At 50.1% G+C, this 20,671-nt stretch overlaps 1 protein-coding gene and 1 pseudogene across 2 annotated transcripts in view; one reads left to right on the forward strand and one right to left on the reverse strand.

Moving 5' to 3' along the window:
• Positions 1-20,671, forward strand: part of COL26A1 (collagen type XXVI alpha 1 chain) — a gene marked incomplete at its 5' end in the record, with an annotated part of 177,846 nt that overhangs the window by 11,758 nt on the left and 145,417 nt on the right. The gene's annotated exons all lie outside the window — the stretch shown is intronic.
• Positions 4,681-5,176, reverse strand: LOC308628989 (histone H3.3A-like; annotated as a pseudogene). Its single transcript has one exon. The product of its transcript is annotated as a histone H3.3A-like (transcript).

Raw genomic sequence — 20,671 nt, forward strand, 5'->3', positions numbered from 1 at the left:
GGATGCCAGAAGCTGGCTGTTTTGCTTCCTGGAACCTTGCAAAGACTCCCCAGTGTTTTCGCAGCTTTGAAAAGGCAACAAAGCGTGGTGTTCACGCACCTTGTGTTTTTGTAAAATACTTGTATTTTTAACATCTAGCGCAGGCTTGCGCGTATCAGGTGTTCCGTGGTTGCTTTTTGAGCAAGTGAGTGAACAAGTGCCTTGACCTCTGTCCTCTGGGAAGCCGAGAGGGGGTGGCCTCTGCCCCCGTGCAGTTCTGTCCTTCTAAGAGGTCCTGGAGTGAGGTCCTTCTCTGTGCTCCACCCCCCACCAGGCCAGCTCTGGAAGCCACATTTAGGGGAGCCACAGAGGCCACCCGCTTTAGGGGGTCCTGCTTCTTCCTTTGAAGTAGGATTGGGTGGAAAATCACATGGAATGGCCTCGATGTAAATATCTGGCGAGGCCTTTTCTTAAGGCCCCAGGGTTTTCTGAATCTCCTTGCCCTTCCTCTGGCTGTCCTCTCCCCCCTCAGCTTCTCTGTTATTTTAAAATCCATTCCCAGAGAAACAATTCCTATGGCAATAAGAACACGGCTGCAGGCTTCTCTTGGCTTGAGCTGGTCCGACACTTCACTGCCGCTTCGAGAGTGTGCAAGCTGGACCCAGACCAGCTCTGCCTGGAGCAGGGGAATAGAGTAACAATAACTAACTGTTAGAGGATTTTCAGGAATCCTGAAGCAGATCCTATGGAAGGAGACACACGGCACACTGTTCTCCTCTCTGAAGAGTCAGGGGTCCCCAGCTTCCTTGCCTGGGCTTCCTTTCCCTGCCTCCCTGAAACCAGGGTCTGGATGTTTCTTTGGCGGCCTGGACAAGACCACCTTGAAAGAAGCTGGACCCAGTCCAGGTTAATTCTGTAACACTTGGGCAAGAGGCGGGGGCTCCCACCTTCTGGGCCTCTGTCTGCCCTACCCCCAGCTGTGTCCGGAGTGATGGGTGGGAAGGTCAGAGCTGGCCAGCTGACTGCTGACCTTTGCCAGCTCCCCTGCTGCCTGTAACGATGTTGCCAAGCTTGTTCCTGTCAGGTGTTAATGGAAGTTATGAGAAGCAGCCTGGGAAATGCTCGTGAACCAAGCTCAAGAGTTTCCTTAAGAAAGAGGGAGGGTGTGAAGAGCAGGCTCTGGAGCCAGGCGGTCTGGGTCTGAATCCCCGCTCTGGGTGGCCCTGACCGAATCATCTGACCTCTCTGTGCCTCAGTCTCATATGTAAAATGGGCATGGGTTTACTTCCTCAGGTCATTCTGGGGCTTCAATGAGTTAATTTTCATAAAGGGCTTAGAACAGTATCTAGTAGACACTCTACGCAGCTCCATGAAATGATAAAGGCTTTCCCAGAGTGGGCAGTGTGATGATGGACCTTGCAAAGCTTGGGGAAAAGAGGAGTTTCGCAGACATCTGGGACCACTGGATCCGTTTCTGGGGAGCGTGTTGGTTGGTGTTCCAGACGCGGTGCTCTGGGGAACGCTGGCCTAGTGGGTCAAGGTTAAATGCCTCAGCAGTTATGGTGCCCTCTGCCTTTTGCAAAGGACCTCTGGCTGGGGTCATTTGCAACCTCGCCCTGCAGTTGCCCACCCGGGTGCAGTGGAGGAGCCAGAGAAATACAGAAGGGAGGGTCCTGTCAGGGTTTCAGAACCCCTGAGAGCCTGCTCAGGTTTTCAAGGCCAAGAGTGAGGGATGGGGGCTGGTCCTCTCTCCCAGCAGAGCTTCCACCACTGGGTGGGGTGGGGCGGTGGATGAGCACAGAGGGTCGCCCTCAAAATATAACTGGCGAGCAGGTTGGAGGGTCTGGGGTCCTGAGATGCCCGTGGCGAGTCAGAGGCTGAGGAATTCTGAGGAACTTTGTGTCCCGGGAGTGTGACAGCTGAGGGGACCCTGTGTGGCCCCAGGATGGGGGAGAAGGGACTGGGGGACCCACAGTCAGGCCAGTGCTTCCCTTCATTGACTCAGCGCCTCACAAGTAACCTGAAACTAATAGGATTGGGCTGAGATCAAATGAGGAAATGTGTTTATTAAACATGCAGGCTCATTGCTACTCAGTGCAACCTGCTCACTGGCCGAGGGCCCCACCTTTGCAGCTCCCTCCAGCCCAGTCCGCCCTCTGAACAAGCCTGGGGGCAAACATTTTATGTCTTTGAAAGGGTCTGGTCCCCTCCCCCTTCCACATTCTGGAAGGTCAGGGACTGTGTGACATTTGCTGAGAAGTCCCCCAGTTCCTAGCACGCAGGAGGCCTGGCAGAGGGGCTTCTCTGCTTGGAGCCATTGTGAAAAGCTCAGGCTTCCCTCTTCCCCAGAGAGTACCTTCTGGAATCTGGCCCTGCTGCAGGTTGCCCGCTGACCCAGCCGGCCCTGCTGGCCCCCGGAGGCGCCAGGGCCTTTGGGGAGAAGGTGGCAGTTTCCTTCTGATTTGGCTCCAGCTGTCTGCACCCCCGCCAGTTGCCTCTGGCATCTGACATTTTTGTCATTCCTGCAAGGGCTTATCTGGGGAATCAGCACTTACCTCTTCCTGCCCCTCCCTGATTGACTTGGCCAGACGGCTGATTCTCCCTTCTGAGAGGTCTCAACCTGCCCGGACACCCTCTGTTTCTGGGGTCATGGGATCCTGGGCCTCTACAGGGTTTGCCAGGCTCTCCCTCTCTTTTGTCTCCTAGCTGACGATGACAATTAGCTCAGATCCTGAAAGTCTTCATGCAAGAGCTCTGAATACGTACCTTCCTGGAGAGGCAGCTGAACTGATGGGAGAGACCCCTATATCAGGGGCTTGGAAGGAGCCCAGTCGAACCCTGTCTAGCCTGCTTCTTGTCTCTCTGGGTGCTCTGCTCATCACTGGCTACCTTTTAATCTCAAGCTGCTTCCTGCCTCAGGGCCTTTGCACTGCCTTGATCAGTTTTTGCTTTTTCTTGGCCTAGCTAGTTCCTGCTCAAAGCTTAGAGATCCGCTTAAACATCACATCTTCAGGGAACCTTTTGCTGGCCCCCCCTCCACAAGGTAAGGTAAGGCCCTTTTGTTAAATGCCCTCAGAGCTTACTCTCATACTTAGAAGTTCATGATAACTGTAAGTCAATCCTATAATTAATTGATTGATAATTAGTTAATAGTTGTCTATGCTAAGACTGTCATTTCTCTGAGGGCAGGGATCTTGTTTGTTGCTGTATCTCTTGGTTCTTGCAGAGTGCCCGAATCACAGAGAGTATCCAGGAAAGGACTAACCACTTTGCAAGCTGTGTTAGTTTCCTACTGCTGCTGTAACAAATGGCCATAAACTTTGTGGCTTAAAACTGCACAAATTTATTATCTTACAGTTCTCAAGGTTAGAAGTCTGAAGTGGGTCTCACTGGGATAAAAGGTATTCGCAGGATTGGTCCTTCTGGAGGGTCCAGGGAAGAATCCATTTCCTTGCTTTTTCCAGCTTCTAGAGGCTGCTGGCACTCCTTGACTTATAGCTCCTTCCTCCATCTTCAAAGGGCCTCCTCCAGCCTCTCTCTCTGACTCTGATCCTCCTGCCTCCATTTTATAAGACCCTTGTGATTAGATTGGGCCCACCTGGATAATAATCCAGAATCAGCTCCCCACCTCAAGATCCTTAGTTTAATCACACCTGCAAAGTCCTTTTTACCATGTGAGATAAATATTCACAGGTTCCTGGGATTAGGATGGGGCATTATTTAGCCTACAGCACAAATGGAAATGAAAAGGGAAAGATTTGGTGCCTTGAAGAGTTGGATTGAGGTTAGATTTCAAACAGTATTAAGACTGAAAGTGGCTTTGAGCCTCAAGAAACCTGTTAAGACTCAGCCTTGTGTAAAGAGTCATGATAAGGGCATGGCCTTCCCACTGAAGTTTTTACAGAGGCTGTGAGGTAGGGATTTAACTTTTGTTTTTTTTCCCCTGCAAACCTCCCCTCACACTTCTACTGAAAAATCCATCTATTCCCAATAATTTGAAATGCCGCTTTTATCACATACTAAACTTCCCTATGTACACAGCTCTTTTTCTGAACTCTTAATCTGATCTGGTGCCAAAACTACACTATTACTAAGGATATTACTATATCCTTATTCTATGTTTTGTTAGTTGATAGAGCAATTCCTCTTTGCTGTTCATCTTTATCAAAATATTCTTAGCATTTGTACACTTTTTCTTTTGGGTGAATTTTATTTTATTTTTTAAATTTTATTTATTTATTTATTTTAATAGTTTGATGTATTTTAATAGCAAACTTACAGGAAGAGCACAGAAAACAGACAACATTAAAAACATGTACTCGCATATAGGACAACTCAGTTAGAAAAGTATAGTGAATGGATGGAATCTATTGTATGATAAAAATGCTACAAACACCATTTAGTTGCAGTCAATAAGAAATTTACTTGTTTTAAAAAAATCCCCAAAAAATCCAAACGCTGGCATTGTCCAGAAAAATTTGACAGGTTTATTTATAATTGTTATAAAGTTGAACTGCTGAAACTTGTTTACTGAAACATTTTGACCTGCATTAATGCTTTATGTCCCCACATTTATATTAAAAATTCACACACAAATGAAAATGGAAAAACTGCCAATACCTGATTTCTGTCCCCTATTTTTCCACCTGCAATCATATACTTAGGTACCTTTTGACTCCGTGTGGGGGAAAAAATCTAACGTTCAGAACTACCAATAGCAGGAAGAGAAATTTTTTTCTTTTTTTTTTTTTAAAGAATGAAATGTTTCCCATCATAGTTGATTCTTAAGCACCTTCTCCACGTACACGGCGCGCTATAGCTGGATGTCTTTTGGCATAATTGTTACACATTTGGCATGGATAGCACACAGGTTGGGGTCTTCAAAAAGGCCAACTAGCTAGGCCTCACTTGCCTCCTGCAAAGCACCAATAGCTGCACTCTGGAAGCGCAGATCTGTTTTGAAGTCCTGAGCAATTTCCCGCACCAGGCGCTGGAAGGGAAGTTTGCGAATCAGAAGTTCAGTGGACTTCTGATAACGTCTAGTTTCACGGAGCGCCACTGTACCAGGTCTGTAACGATGAGGTTTCTTCACCCCTCCAGTAGAGGGCGCACTCTTGCGAGCGGCTTTTGTAGCCAGTTGCTTCCTCGGTGCTTTACCACCGCTCGCTTTGCGGGCAGTCTGCTTTGTATGAGCCATGGTAAAGAGACCTCCTGACTTACCCCACTTCTCCTTCTGCTGGAGCTCCGCGAGCTAGAGGCAGCGCTGGCGTTGGAGAGCGACAGCGGCGCGGCAGCAGCAGCGAACACAATTGAAAGATCTTGGGTGAATTTTAGAATCATCTTTTCTTGTTCTATAAAACATGCTGTTGGGATTTTGATCTAGGCTGTGTTGACTTAATGGATTAATAGAATTCAATGTTTATAATACTGTGTGTTTTTCAGTCTTTCTGCTCCATTTATCCAGAGCTTGTTAGATTTATTCTTAGGCATTTTGTAGTTTTTATTGCTATCGTGAATGAGTTCTTTTTGTTCCCTGACACTTTTAAATGTTGATGTCTGGCAAATAGGAAAGCTGTTGATATGGGGTACGTTGATTTTATGTCCTGCTACCATAAGGCATTAAAAAAAATATTTTGATGGTTTTTCAGGTGGTTCTCTAGGGTTTTTGAGGTAGAGAATCCTATAGTCTAACAATGTGTGTGTGTGTGTACGTTTGTGTGTATGTGTGTGTGTGTTGGTCACTGTGTAAGTCAACATCTTGGTTGAGTTGGAAGAATGAGGCTTCATTTTTCTTTTCTTTTTTTTTTGCGGTACACGGGCCTCTCACTGTTGTGGCCTCTCCCGTTGCGGAGCACAGGCTCCGGACGTGCAGGCTCAGCGGCCATGGCTCACGGGCCCAGCCGCTCCGCGGCATGTGGGATCTTCCCGGACCGGGGCACGAACCCGTGTGCCCTTCATTGGCAGGCGGACTCTCAGCCACTGCGCCACCAGGGAAGCCCGAGGCTTCATCTTTCTTACAAAGGATGGTGAGGTAGAGGGCTCTGAGGAGAGAGAAAGGAAAGTGGGTTGTGCTTTGATCTCCCCCAGAGTCATCTTCTCTGCTGCCTCTTCTCCTCCTTGTTTACTCTGAAGAGAGGCAGACAATGTGTGGGTCCTGGACGTGGTTAGAAGATGATGGTATATTTGCCTCACTTCTTGGTTTATAGATAGGATATTTTTGGAGTCCGAGGACCCAGGATTCACCCACCTTTCCCTCCCTTTCATCCCCCCTTTATTAAACAAATAGCCTAATAATAGACTGCGGTTTCTAGACTCCTTGTAGGGCCGATCGTTCTGATGAGGCTAAATTATTTCTGCCATTATCACGCATCTGCCCTCTCCTTCCCCATCAGTGACAACTTATTCTTCCTGAAAACAGCCCTGGTCCTAGACCATGAGCTATCAGCTTCTGTTTGGTCTATCTCTTTTTCTCTAACAAAGCCAGCATCTGTTTGAAGCGGGTGGGGAGGCAGATGCTGCACTGGGAGTGGGGAGCATGTGAATTTCTCCCTCCCCCCACCCAGCTTGTCCTATGCCGGGAAATGCAGTTAAAATGAAAACCAAGGGCCATCTTGTTTAGCAGAGCCAAGAACATGAACCTATGTCCTTCCACACTGGTGCTCAGGTAGATGGTGTTCCCTGAAAACCACAGGTGGCCCAAAGAATTCCTAAGGCGAGAGAGCAGTGTTTCAGACTGGCATGACACTCTTTTATAGACTGATGCCAGCTGTATTTTAGTCCATGCGTTAGCTGTCCAGTTGCTTCTATGGACTGGGGCTGACCGCGTGGGCCAACTCTGGTCCTCTGCACCCGTTGGTGGGGGAATCACAGGGACAGCTAAGACTGAGTCACAGCTGTGTCCCAGAGAATACAGAGGGCCAAAGTCATCAGTGCCTGGGATCTTGGCACATCCTAGCAGGGAAGCTTCGGGGGCCTGGGATTGTCTGCCTTGGTTATTGCCATATCCCTGGAATCTGCCCATATGGAGCCAGAAATCGGTGATAAAGCCAAGTAGGTTCATGCTGGGTAGGCATCTGCCATCTGTGAGTAGGTAGGCAGGTCAGTTTATAAAGGTTCAGCCAAGTTGGGCTGCAGTGGGTGGTCCCAAAAGCACAGACCTAATACTCAGAACTTTAGAGTCAGGCAAATTGACATCAGAACCTTGGCGCCTCGTCTAGCTGCGGGCAAGTTCCTATTACCTTGCATCAGTTTACACATCTGTGAAATGGGACTAATCCTAGCCAGTTCCTGTGGGAGCATTCAGTGAGCTGTTTGAATCAGGGCTGTGTGTTCTACTTGGAATCTAGAGTGAACAGTGGCCCCTGGGGTGGGTTGTTCTGCCTTCTGGATGGCGGAGCACCTGGCCATGTGGCCGCCACGAGCAGCTTTCCCCAGGTCCTGTCCTGGCTTGCTTTATTCTTGTTTCATGTGCTTGTTCTGCAGCTGGGCTTCGAGCCCCTTGGGCTCAGGAGCCCCATCCTAGATGGCTTTGTCTGCCCCAGCAGGTAACCCGGGGCTGAGCATGGAGCGTGGGCTCAAACAATCCCTTATTGATTCAACCGCAGCCCAATTGGGACACCACAGTTGCTTTCTAGGCCAAGAAGTCCAAGTCACTTAGGATCCTGGAGTTGCATTCTAACCTGGAATGAACCAGGGAGTGAACAGGGGCCCACTGGGCCATGACGCAGTGTGAGGGTCCAGGCATTGCACGAGCAAGGGGTTTGGAAGGAAAGTTCAATTCCCTGGCTGGCCGTTGGCAGGGAGGCGGGAGGGCTGGAAGTTGTCTGCCTGCTGGCCCGGGGCAGCTGCATGTGGGGACAGCTGTCTCAGCTTTGGACATAGGATCTGCCCCAAGATTAATAACAGAGCCTGGCCATGCCCTTGGGGAGCAGAGAGGGGCTTGGGTTACCGCGCACCAGGAAATTTGCCTGCCCCACTGACAGTGGGTGGTTAGCCGGCAGGATGGATGGGCTCTGGGGGCTGGGGGGTGTCTGGGCAAGACAGCTCAGTGCGGGCCCAGCCAAATGCACCCCGATGGGATGCAAGCTGACCCTCCCAAGGGCCGCTTTCTTTCCGCTGGGCCCGAAACCGGCAGGAGCTGATCTCCAAGAATTATGTGAAGCGTTGGGAATGGAAACCAAATGTTGGTGTCAGGTAGAGAACGCTGATGGAAGCTCTCGGCCCAGCAGGCCTGGGAGCAGCAGGGGTTGGGGCTCCGGTGGCCAGCACAGATGTAGGTGAAAGGGGCCTGACATCTTCTTTCAAAAAAGGTTTATTTTCCCCCGATTATATTTATCATAGATCATTCAGAAAATATGGAAAAGTGGAAAGAAAGAAATCATTTATAATTCCATTTTTGTAGGTTTAAAATTTTTAATTCTTATTGTGATAGAATACACACAACTTAAAATTTACCACCTTAATCACTTTTACATGAAGAGTTCACTAGCATTAAGTATATTCACATTGCTGTGCAACCATCACCACTATCATCTCCAGACCCTTTTGATCTTGCAAAACAGAAACTGTGCAACCATTAGACACTAACCCTCCATTTCCTCCTCCCTGCCAGCCCCTGGCAACTGCCATTCTACTTTCTCTCGCTATGGTTTTGACTACTCTAGGTACCTTGTATAAGTAGAATCATACAGTATTGGTCCTTTTGTAACTAGCATATTTCATTTAGCATAATGTCCTCAAGGCTCATCCATGCTCTAGCATGTGTCAAAATTTCCTCCATTTTTAAATTTTATTTAATTAATTAATTTATTTATTTTGTGGTACGCAGGCCTCTCACTGTTGTGGCCTCTCCCGTTGCGGAGCACAGGCTCCGGATGCGCAGGCTCAGCGGCCATGGCTCACGGGCCCAGCCGCTCCGCGGCATATGGGATCCTCCCAGACCGGGGCACGAACCCGTATCCCCTGCATCGGCAGGCGGACTCTCAACCACTGCGCCACCAGGGAGGCCCTAAAATTTCCTCCATTTTTAAGGCCGAATAATATTCCATCGTATGGGTGGACCACATTTTGCTTATCCATTCATCTGTTGATGGACACTTGGGTTTCTTCCACCTTCTGGCTATTGTAAATAATGCTGATAAGGACATGGGTGTACACATTTCTCTGAGTCTCTGCTTTCAATTCTTTTGGCTAGATACCTAGAAGTGGAATTGCTGGGCCATATGGTAGTTCTATTTTTAACTTTTTTGAGGAACCATCGTACTGTTTCCCATGGTGGCCGCACAATTTTATGTTCCCACTAACAGTGCAAATGGGTTCCGATTTCTCTACATCCTTACCAACACTTGTTATTTTGTAAATTTTTTTGGATAGTAGTCATCCTAATGGGTGTGAAGCGGTGGTTTTGATTTGTATTTCTCCAGTGATTAGTGATGTTTAGCATCTTTTCACGTGCTTATTGGCCATTTGTTTATCATCTGTAAAGAAATGGCTATTTAAGTCCTTTGCCCAATTTTGAATCAGGTTTTTTGTTGTTGTTGTTGAATTGTCAGTGTTCTGGATATTAACCCCTCATCAGATATGTGATTTGTAAATATTTTCTCCCATTGTGTGGGTTGCCTTTTCACTCTGTTGACTGTGTTCTCTGATGCATAAAAGTTTTAAATGTTGATGTTGTCCAATTTATCTATATTTTCTTTTGTTGCCTGTGCTTTTCACGTCATATCCAAGAAATCATTGCCAAATCCAGTGTCAAGAATCTTTGGCCCTATGTTTTCTTTTCTTTTCTGCCCTAGGAGTTTTATTCTTTTAGGACTTACATTTAAGTCTTTGATCCATTTTGAGTAAATTTTTGTAAGTGATGTAAGGTAAGGGTTCAACGTCATTCTATTACAACGTCATTCTATTACAATGTCATTCTATTACGTGTGTACAATTTTCCCAACACATTTTGTTGAAAAGACTGTCCTTTCCCAATAATTCCATTTTTGAGAGGCATATTTCCTTTGGTCTTTGCTGTGTGCTTGCATATATATATATATATATATATATATATATATATATATATATGTATGTATGTATGTATGTATGTATAATTTTGCACAGTTGAGATCACACAGGATTTGTTAAGGAGGAAAGTCAATATATTTAGTCTTGGGTCCTGCCTTTTTTGTTTTGTTTTGTTTTTGCAGTACGCGGGCCTCTCACTGTTGTGGCCTCTCCCGTTGCGGAGCACAGGCTCCAGACGTGCAGGCTCAGCGGCCATGGCTCACGGGCCCAGCCGCTCCGCGGCATGTGGGATCCTCCCGGACGGGGGCATGAACCCGTGTCCCCTGCCTTGGCAGGCGGACTCTCAACCACTGCGCCACCAGGGAAGCCCGGGTCCTGCCTTTTAACACATTCGCCTGGAAGCCTCAATGAAGCGGTCTTCAGTCATTATGTAGATATTCCAGATGCCCAGGGTTTAGCAGGGACTGTTAAACGGTTGCTGAGTGTGCAGAAATGGTTCAGAGACGGTCACTGTCTTCAAAGTCCAATAGAGGAGACTAAATGAACAATTAGCACGGTCCAATAAAGGAGACTAAATGAACAATTATCACAGGAGGTCTGGAGTCACAAAAGTCTGGACAAAGGGATACAAGGAAACAGAGGCAGGAGCAATGTGGTACCCAGGACAGCTGGGGAGGCTTCCCAAAAGGGGTGACATTTGAGGTGCCTCTGGAGGAAGAAGAGGCAGAGATGGGGAAGACTGAGGACAAGGAGTGAGCAAAGGCCCAGCAAGAGGGTGGGAGGGGGCCTGGCATGGTGTGGCCCTGGGTTCTGAGAACGAGAGACAGAAGCAAGGATGGAGGTGAGAATGGTTCATCCTGGGGGCCATGAGGAGCCTCTGGAGGTCTGGAAGGATTGGAGTGGAGTGATGTGGGCCACCAGATATGACGCCCATCAGAGCCTTGCAGCCATATAAAGTCAGGGGCTCATGCTATGTCACCAGTCTGCAGAGATGAGTACAGCTTGGCAAACAGTAAAATGGTAAAATGGCAAATGGTAAAACCTTCTGGAGAATATCTCACCATTCACAATTCACCACCAGCCTCTTTCAAGGCCTGTGGAGGCTGAGGAGTAATGTAGCACAGGGGAGGTGATCTTGCCTGGGGGTTTGTTTCTGACGGTAGTATAATTTGGTGGCCAAGGGTCTGACTTGTAGTTTGAGTCCTGCCTCTACCACCTGCTAGCTGTGTGACCTAGGAGAAACCATTTCTTCTCCACAAGCCTCCATCTCCTCATCTGTAAAGTGGGGACCACCATCATATCTACCCCAAAAGTGGAGGAGAAGATTTATAATAGACTTTATCACATTAGGAATTATTATTATTTTTTAAATTAATTAATTAATTTTATTTTTGGCTGCGTTGGGTCTTTGTTGCTGCGCACGGGCTTTCTCTAGTTGCGGCGAGTGAGGGCTACTCTTCATTGCAGTGCGTTGGCTTCTCATTGCGGTGGCTTCTCTTGTTGCAGAGCAAGGGCTCTAGGCAAGTAGGCTCAGTAGTTGTGGCACATGGGCTCAGTAGTTGTGGCACATGGGCTTAGTTGTTCTGTGGCATGTGGGATCTTCCCGAACCAGGGCTCGAACCCGTGACCCCTGCATTGGCAGGTGGATTCTTAACCACTGTGCCACCAGGGAAGTCCCGGAGGAGAAGATTAAACAAGAAAAGTCTTTAAAGCACTTGGTATTATCCATCTTGGATCATGTGTTTTAACTTTTAATTTCATTTGTAAACTTTTATGCAAGTTGCATATGTACATATTTTCAAGAACCAAATAGTTCTACAAGTCTTAAAATGAAAAACAACAGCCCTCCATCATCCACTTTCTTTCTCATGTTCTCTGGAGACAACCACTCCAACTCATTTAACTTTTCATATTTTTAGTATTTGCACCCACATCTATTAGATACGTAGTTACATTGCTACAGCTTGATTTTTCTGTTTCGGGCATTAGGTATCAGTTTTCCACTATGAAAGAAGAGAGTGGAGCATCTTCCACACGCTGCCCTCCCCTTCACACACATTTCCTGTGCCCCCATTTTCCCAAGACACTTTATGTCACAATCTAGTTAGCACAATACTCAGGTCTTACATTCTATGCCAAGTGATAGCTGAGCCATGCAGTATACCATGAGGGCTTTTCCTGAACACATTTTTTTTTTTTTTTTTTTTTTTTTTTTTGCGGTAGGCGGGCCTCTCACTGTTGTGGCCTCTCCCCTTGCAGAGCACAGGCTCCGGATGCGCAGGCTCAGCAGCCATGGCTCACGGGCCTAGCCGCTCTGCGGCATGTGGGATCTTCCCAGACCGGGGCACGAACCCGTGTCCCCTGCATCGGCAGGCGGACTCTCAACCACTGCGCCACCAGGGAAGCCCCCTGAACACATTTTTGACCCTTCTTGTTTTTGTTCACTTAGCTTTTCTGTGTTTTTATTAATTCATCTCCAAACTCTCTCCCAGTTGTGCAGATTTCCTCCTGACACTTCATGAGATATTCCATTACTTTCATCTTCTTCCAGCAATTCCTCCTTGAACCTCTGATCTGCTGTGATCTGGGCACGTAGAAACCTACAATTTTGGGATTGCTCTTCACCAACAACCTGGGGATTTCCTTTGCCCCAGGCTTCCTCCCTGTATTGGGCACCCTCTTTCCTACTGTTCATATCCACTCTTTTTGGTTTGCTCCCTCATTGTGATGGAACACATCCTCCAGTAGCTTTCTGAGAAAAGGTGGCATGTTTACGAGGCTTAAGGTTAGGTGTTCTACCCAAGAGCCAAGGCTGAGACATTTATATATTGCTCCTGCCTGCCTTGTCCACGGGGCTTTACACCAGTGTCTCTCACTGACTTCCCATCATCCTCAGGCTAGACTGCCAGGGATCCATAAACCCAGCAATGCAAGCTTATCCCTCTGAATTCATACTTTTTATTAGTTTCTGGCCTCTTACAAATTCCTTTCCTTTCTCTCCAACTTAGCCATGCATTCAGTAATATGTATTTTTGATATTTTAACCAGCATCATTAGTTGTGCTGAACCAGGAAGGATTTTGTGCACAAGATAAGGGCCTTGGGTGGGGGAGGGGAAGAGAGACCGTCTGGGGAAGATAAGAACCAGAGCCTTTCTCCAAAGGCCACAGAGAAAATTGCCTGTAGGGAATTCACACTCAAACACTCCAGGTGGGCCTATGAGTGCCAGCAACTATGGAGTTGACTGAGGCAAAGTCAGCTTTGCATGGTCCAGGGGCTCATATGGGTCAGGCACCCCCTGGGAGCAAAGACCCAAACTTCAGCCCAGTCACAGGTGCAAACAACCGGGGACAAAACCAAGGGACAAATACGTGAACACACAAGTGAACGCCTGACCCACCATCTTCCGGGAAACTGAGGCACTGGCCTCACCTCTCCTCAGGGACAGGTCTATAATTCCGAGGGGTCCTGGAGCAAAGTCCTCTTCTGTGCTTTGTTCCCACCAGACCAGCTTTCCAGAAGCCACTTTAAAGAAGCCACAGATGCCACCAGCTTTAGGGGTCTTGCTTTCTCCTTTGAAGTGGGAGTGGGTGGAGAAGGAGTTTTCCAGAAAATTCCTTGAGGCAGCCTCAATGTAAATATCTGGTGAGGTCTTAGGAATTGGGAACTGCTTCTCTGGGGCTGGGAAGCTGAGGGCCCGCTGCAGAGGGCTTGGGTGGAGGGGTGGGAAAGGGCCTGGCCAGCTGGGGCCTCCCACACCCCCCCAGAGCTCCGCTCCCCTCTCTCCTCCCCTGTGGCTCCAGGTTTCCCTCCGTAGAGCATCCCCCCCCCCCTCTGTAGGTCTCCTCTTTGGCCTGTGCCCTTTGCCCCCACCCTGCCTCTCCAGCCTGACCTGCTAACCAAAGCCTTCTGTGCGAGGTCAGCGCTGCCTGGCGGATGCCTGGGGGATGGGGAAGCGGAAGGAAAGGGGGATGGGGAAGGCCCCAACCTTCAGAGCCGGAGCAGATGGCGAAGAAAAGGGGCTTGTTTTCCTCGCCGGGGGTCCGGTTCCAGTACAAGAGGGGAGTTTCTCCAGTCTCGGGAGTTTGCTTGCACACAAGCACACGTGGGAATATGTGTGTGGGGGGGTGGGTCACCCCCTTTTTGCTGGAAGTGCTGGGCCCTGCTGGCGATTCTGGTTGTTGTTTACCTTCCTGAAGGCCTGACTTTGTCTGGGCTGTGAATTCATCCCGGGCAGGGGCCGTGACCCACCCCCCAGTTCCTGTGTACCCTGGGTGTGTGTCGGCACAGATCTGGTTGAGTGACAGCTGGTCCCAGGAGACTTCAGACAGAAAAGACAGTCTTCGTCTTCTCCAAGGCTTTCTGGGGGAGGGAGCGATCTCTGCATTTGGACCCAGTTCTAGAGGCCTTAGAGCTTAGAGACAGCGTCTGTCCTGCTCACTGAAGTCCCTGGAACATCCTCGATGCCTAATTACAATGGCAAACACTTCATTCGTGCTTATTCTGTGCCAGGCGGTCTTCTTCCTGTGTTACGTATATTGACTCATTCCGCACAATGACCCCACAGGTTAGGTGCTGGTATTATCCCCATTTTCTAGGTAGGGAAACTGCCTAGGGAGGGAGAAGTCACTCTGGGCGTCACAGCAGAGCTGGGATGTGGGAGGTGGGTGCCGAGGCGGGAGGGTTCTCCAGATTGGTGGAAACAGCTGCAGCAGAGGCGCCCCGAGGGCAGCGGGTCTGGCCCTTTGGAGCCATCCACACCCACCCCTGCGTCCTGTCTGTAGGCACCTTCCAACAGTTCCTTTCTTTTCGTATCAGTTGTTTTGTACTGCACGCCTTCTGTATTAACTAGGGACCAAGTTTCCCCAAACCAGGCTTATGGTCACATCTGGGAACCCCGGAAAGGTGGCAAAGGTCTGTGACCCAGTTCTCACTTGTCTGAACTGCACCTCCCTCCACAGGCCTGGTGTGGCCACCACTCGGCTGTGTGGCCTGGGGCCAACCCTGTGTAGGAGGTGGAATAAAAGCCCCTAAAGATGTCCACATTCTACTCCCCAGAGCCTGTGAATATGTTACCTTACGTGATAAAAACGACTCTGCAGATGTGACTAAATGAAAGCTGTTGAGGTGGAAGGTGTCCCTAGATTCCAGGTGAGCACAAGCTAAGCACAGAGCCCTTCTAAGAGGGAGGCAGGAGGGCAGATGTGACGACGGAATTAAGAGGTCAGAGTGATGTGAGGAAGGGGCCTTGAGCCAAGAACTGCAGGCAGCCTCCAGAAGGCGGAAAAGACTCGGGACAGATTCTCCCCTAGAGCCTCCAGAGGGAACCAGCCCCACCGATGTCAGCCCCGCCGACACCTTGACTCCAGCTCAGTGAGACTGATTTTGGACTTCTGGCCTCCAGAGCTGTGAGATAATAAATATATATCATTTTACATTGCTAAGTTGATGGTACTTTGTTACAGCAGCCCTAGCACACCAACACACCATGTCCCCACTCTGAACCACAGTATTTTCATCTGAAGAATGGTCACAGCACCCACGTCCTGACTCCAAGGCTCTGGGGATCAGAAAGCAGGAGACCTTCCGCTCTTCTGGGCTATTGCTGGAACTTTCTGTCACCTAAAGCAGGTTTCTTCCCATCAACGGATGAATGGATAAAGAACATGTGGTATTGGTGTGCAGTGGAATATTATTCAGCCTTTAAAAAGAAGAAAATCTTGCCATTTGTGACAACATGGATGGAACCGGAAGACAGAATACTAAATGAAATAGGCTACATGCAGACGGACAAATACTGCCTGGGACCACTTATAGGAAGGACCTAAAATAGTCAAATTTATAGAAGCAGAGGGTGGGATGGTGGGAGGAGGGGCAATGGGGAGGTACTAGTCAAAGGCTACAAAGATGAGTAAGTTCTAGAAATGCTGTGTAGTTAACAACGCTGTAGTGTGTGTTTAAAAATTTGCCAAGAGGGTCGATCTTGTGTTAAGTGTTCTTACCACAAAATAATAGTAATAATAATAATGATAGTAAACAGGGCAGGAGGAAACTTTTGGAGGTAATGGATATGTTTGTGGCATAGATTGTAGTGATCGTTTCCCTAGCATATACTTACCTCTGAATTCATCATGTTGTATCCATTAAATATGTACAGCTTTTTGTATGTCAATCATACCTCAATAAAATGGTTTAGAAAAAAAAAAAAAGCGGGTTTCCAGGCCTCACTGTTGTGAGGTCTCTTCTGGAGGGGAGAAACCCTTATCCAGAGGAATTCTAACCAAAAGCTTGGCAACCCCACCATAGGCCTGATGAAGAGAAGCCTTTCTAGCAGGAAAACTGCAAGTCATTAGTTTTCAGCTTTTTCTCGTGTGAACGACCGTTGGGAGGCCTGGTTCACAGCATCCTGCAGCTTGTGATGCATTTAATTTTCTTTCTTGATCCCATGGCAAAACCCACAAATAGGAGTGCATTAGCCGGCCTGGTCCTGGCAGCCGCGCTCCTGGGATGAATGAGGTGCGGATGGAAGGGCCCTCCTGAGTTGCTCTGTGGGCATCACCTGTCTGCGGGAATTCCTGGGAGGAAAGGCCTTTCATCAGCGGGAATGGAGGGACAACGGCACTGCAGAAACAAACCAAGAACTTGAAAGTGCGTCTCTCTGCTGGATGCCAGGGGAGAGGGGCAATTCTTCTCCGGTGATTTTGTGTCTTTCTTGTGGCCGGCCCTGTGGTGCCTGGAGGACTTGGGCAAAGCCACCAGATGAAAGGCGAAAGGTGAGGGGAAGGTGGGCTGCCCGACCTGGGGGACATCTGCCTTCAATCACAGTGGAGAACAAAGTGGGGCTGAGGAATTACATTGGAGCAGGCTTCTCTGGAGGCTGCAGCCTTCGGGTGGTGTCTCAGCCCTGGGGTCGTACACACAGGGGCTCTGGAGAAAACCTCCTGGAACTTAGCTGTGTTCACGTCCTGCCCTTGCTTACAAACTGTTCTGAAGGCTCCCCCGGCCTCAGGCCAAGGCTGGAACCCCGAGGCCGCTCCAGCCACATACCGCTTCTCTGGCAATTCTAGCGCTTTCAAGCTTTTGCCAATGACCATCCTCCTCATGAAAGTTCCTCAGCCCCAGCTCGGAGTCAGGCTGATGCTGGATGCTGGGGGTCCTTCCCCTCCGCCCAGGATTGTGTGCATCTTGGGAGGGACCTGGGAGGCCTGGACCAGGGGCAGCAGGAGTGAGAGGGTGATGTAGCAGCCCAGTGGGTGCTGAGGAGAGAGCATAAAGCCCTGGTGCAGGCGAGGGGGCTGAGATGCTGGGGAATGCTGCTGTTTGCTGAACGAAGGGCCGAGGTGTGGCGAAGGGAAGTCGGTTTGGTGTGATGCTGGGTTTGCATCTGAGCCTGGGGAGAGTGCAGTGCCCGGACGTCCTGGAGAAGATGACCGGGGGCCTTCCCCGTAGAGGTCTGGAGTGGACGAGCTCCCTCCAGGTGGGCATAGAGGGAGACGGGGGAGGGTTCATGGGATCTGCGGGACCCCGACATCTAGATGAGGCTCAGAGAGGGCGGAGGAAAGGAGGAGTTGACAGGGTTCAGAGAGTCAGGAGGGGAGATTTGGGAGACAGGGACTGAGACACGGGCGTGTGGACTCCTCTTTTGAGAACTGCGACCCTGAAGAAGAGCAGGAGAGAGAAGGACGAACCCTGGGCATGGGGACCCAGGTCTGGTGCGAGAGCCTGGAACATGCAGGTCACTGGAGTAAGATCCAGTGGAGAATGGACATGAAAACATGGAATATATAGGGGTTGGGAGGTGGGGGGGACACCTGGCATGGCCTCCTGATCCCAGGTGAGCTGAGAGGCAGAGAGGCCACCTGCTTCCAGGTGAGTGGGAGGGGGAGCACTCAGCCCTGGTAAGCCTGGAGGAGGCTGGGGAAGAAGCCAAGGGAGTGTGCGCCTGTGGGCTCAGCGTTCTCAGTGGATTGGGAGGTGGGTGGCCTGCAGGTGGGGGGAATGGAGAGGAGGGGAGGGGAGGACAGCAGAGCATCTTAGTGGGGGACCAGGGAAGACTGAGCTGCTACCGGCATGGAGGGCCCTGGGGGGGCCAGGCAGGACGTGGCTCTGGGGGATCAGAGTCCCTGGGCAGCGGGGCAGGGCCGGGGCGGTTTGACCTTACCCTCCCTCCCCGGCAGAACCAGGCATCTCCTCCTCAGGGCTCCCCCAGCAACCCAGGTCCTGGCCTGTTCTCATCACCTGCCTCCTATTTCTGTGGTCCTTCGCATCGTCTGTGTCCTTCCCCCAGATCGCAGCTCTCCTTCCTGCTCTGTCAGCCAGTGACCACGTCAGGGGCTGGTGCCTAGAGAGGGCTTAATAAAAGTTAATGGACGGGGACTTCCCTGGTGGCGCAGTGGTTACGAATCCACCTGCCAATGCAGGGGACACAGGTTCGAGCCCTGGTCCGGGAAGATCCCACAGGCCGCGGAGCAACTAAACCCCTGTGCCACGATTACTGAGCCTGTGCTCTAGAGCCCGCGAGCCACAACTACTGAGCCTGAGTGCCACAACTACTGAAGCCTGCACACCTAGAGCCCGTGCTCCACAACAAGAGAAGCCACCGCAATGAGAAGCCCACGCACCACAACGAAGAGTAGCCCCCACGCGCCGCAACCAGAGAAAACCCACGCGCAGCAATGAAGACCCAGTGCAGCCAAAAATAAATAAATAAATTTATATTAAAAAAAAAAGTTAGTGGACCAAATGGCTTAGAACCACCATCAGGAGCTCAGAGTGTCTTTGCTCTGGAAGCCGCAGTTAGACGGGGTAGGTGGACAGTGGCTCACTTCTGTGCCTGACGTGACCCACACGGGTGGCTCTGCTTTGCTGGAAATTCTCTCCGAGCCCCTGGCTGGCGGATGATTTTGGAGACCCAGGTGTTTGCAGAGCTACCTGCCTGGAAAGGATGTAGGGCTAAGGCTTTCCCTGACACCACCAGTTCTGTAGGTGGTAGAAGCCTGGCCCTGGCCGGCTGGAGGACGTGGTACCTTGTTCGGCCAGTCCAGTTTCCCAACTGTTCTGGCTTCTGGGCGAGAGGCAGTGTTGCTCGGGCCCTTCTGCCGAGGTGGGGGTGATGGCCTCTGTAATAGTCCCCCAGCTCTGATGCTGCCTTGTGAGTTCCATCCGCTGCTGAGGAGGAGGCAGAGGCCCAGAAGGGGATGTACAAAGTCACACAGCAATTCCTGCAGCCGGACCCCCCAGTCCAGAGCTCTGGAAGCTCTTGTGAGGAAGACCCCTGGAACCCACTGGCTGATCTCAGATGGAAAGGGCAGGATCCACTGGTGTCTACCCATGTTTCCCGGCTACCTGCTGGAGGGGTGAATGGGCCATCAATGAGTAGTGCTGATAGCAAGATACCTCTAAGAGGTAGGAAGCAAAGGCAGATTTGAGAAGTGGTGATCCCAAAGAAAAGGCAAACTTCACCAACAGCAGGATGTAATTTGGAACACTTCATTCATTCTCCTGGATTTTGCCCTTTGCAGGGGAATTGAGGCATTCCTTAGAGACTCCGACAGCTGTGGGTTTCTGGGGTGTCATGGGCCACCCAGCTGGGCCTGGTGTTTAGAGCCAGAACCCCTTTCCTCTGGAAAGGGATGCAGGTCCAGAAGGTGTTCTGCTCACAGGAGACTCGCTTGGTCGTAATTGTGTGTGATCCTCCGCGGGTATCAAATGCCAAATTCCACAGTCAGTCCCTTTCAGCCGTCACATTCCTCAGATTCTTATCAGTTTTTTTTTTCCTCAAGTGAACACTGGGAACCACTCTCCCCGCTGATTGCAGAAGGAGGGGAGAAAATTAAAAACAGGAGTCCTGGCTTTCGTCCCCGACTCTGCCACCAGCTTGCCATCCACCTTGGGTCCTTCCCTTCTTTTCTCACCTGTAAAGAGAAGGGGTTGGGACAAGATGATCTTTGCAAAACCTCTTGTGGTACAAAGCTTTCGTCATCCTCCATCCAAGTCCATAGCAAGATGCTGTCTGGAAAATACACCTAAACAACATTCCGACTGCTTCACCAAGCAGGAGAATTTTCCAGCACATCTGCAGTGGTGGGAACTTAGGAGTGGTGGCCTTTCCATGTGTCCCCTCCCTCACGGGGCACCGTTCCTTCCCCTGGATGTTGCAGCAGAGATTCTCAGAGGTGGGCATTCTGAGTTCCAAGGGGCTGGGCCCTCAGGGGAATGTTCCAGTAATTTGCACCTCCCTGCCCAGCAGTCTGCTGTATGGCCTTTGGCCGTACCTGTTGGCAGCAGTAACCATGGTGGTCACTACCACTGATTTTCCTTTACAAGTGACAAACTGCTTACACATTCATTTATTTTTGTGGATCCCGGGCTGCATGTTATTATTCCCATTTTAGAGAGGAGGCCACAGAGGCTCAGGTGCCATGAAGCCCGTTCAGCTAGGCAGAGCAGAACCAGGACTGGAGCCCAGCTCTCCTGACCCACCCACATCCTGGGCACTTTCCACATCCCATAGTGTGTGGGATCACGCAGCTAGTCAGGGGCCTTGCATGAGGCGGGGGCTCCATGGACATTTGTGCAAATCGGCGAGTGATGCCCCCTCGGCCCCACAGAGCCAGCGCCTTGGTTGGCAGTCAACAGTAGGAGTCTTGGGGCACATGCTATGCTGATGTTTATGGAAGTGAAAC

The sequence above is a fragment of the Mesoplodon bidens genome (assembly GCF_964165515.1).
Source record: "Mesoplodon bidens genome assembly, chromosome: 15".
Taxonomy (NCBI): domain Eukaryota; kingdom Metazoa; phylum Chordata; class Mammalia; order Artiodactyla; family Ziphiidae; genus Mesoplodon; species Mesoplodon bidens.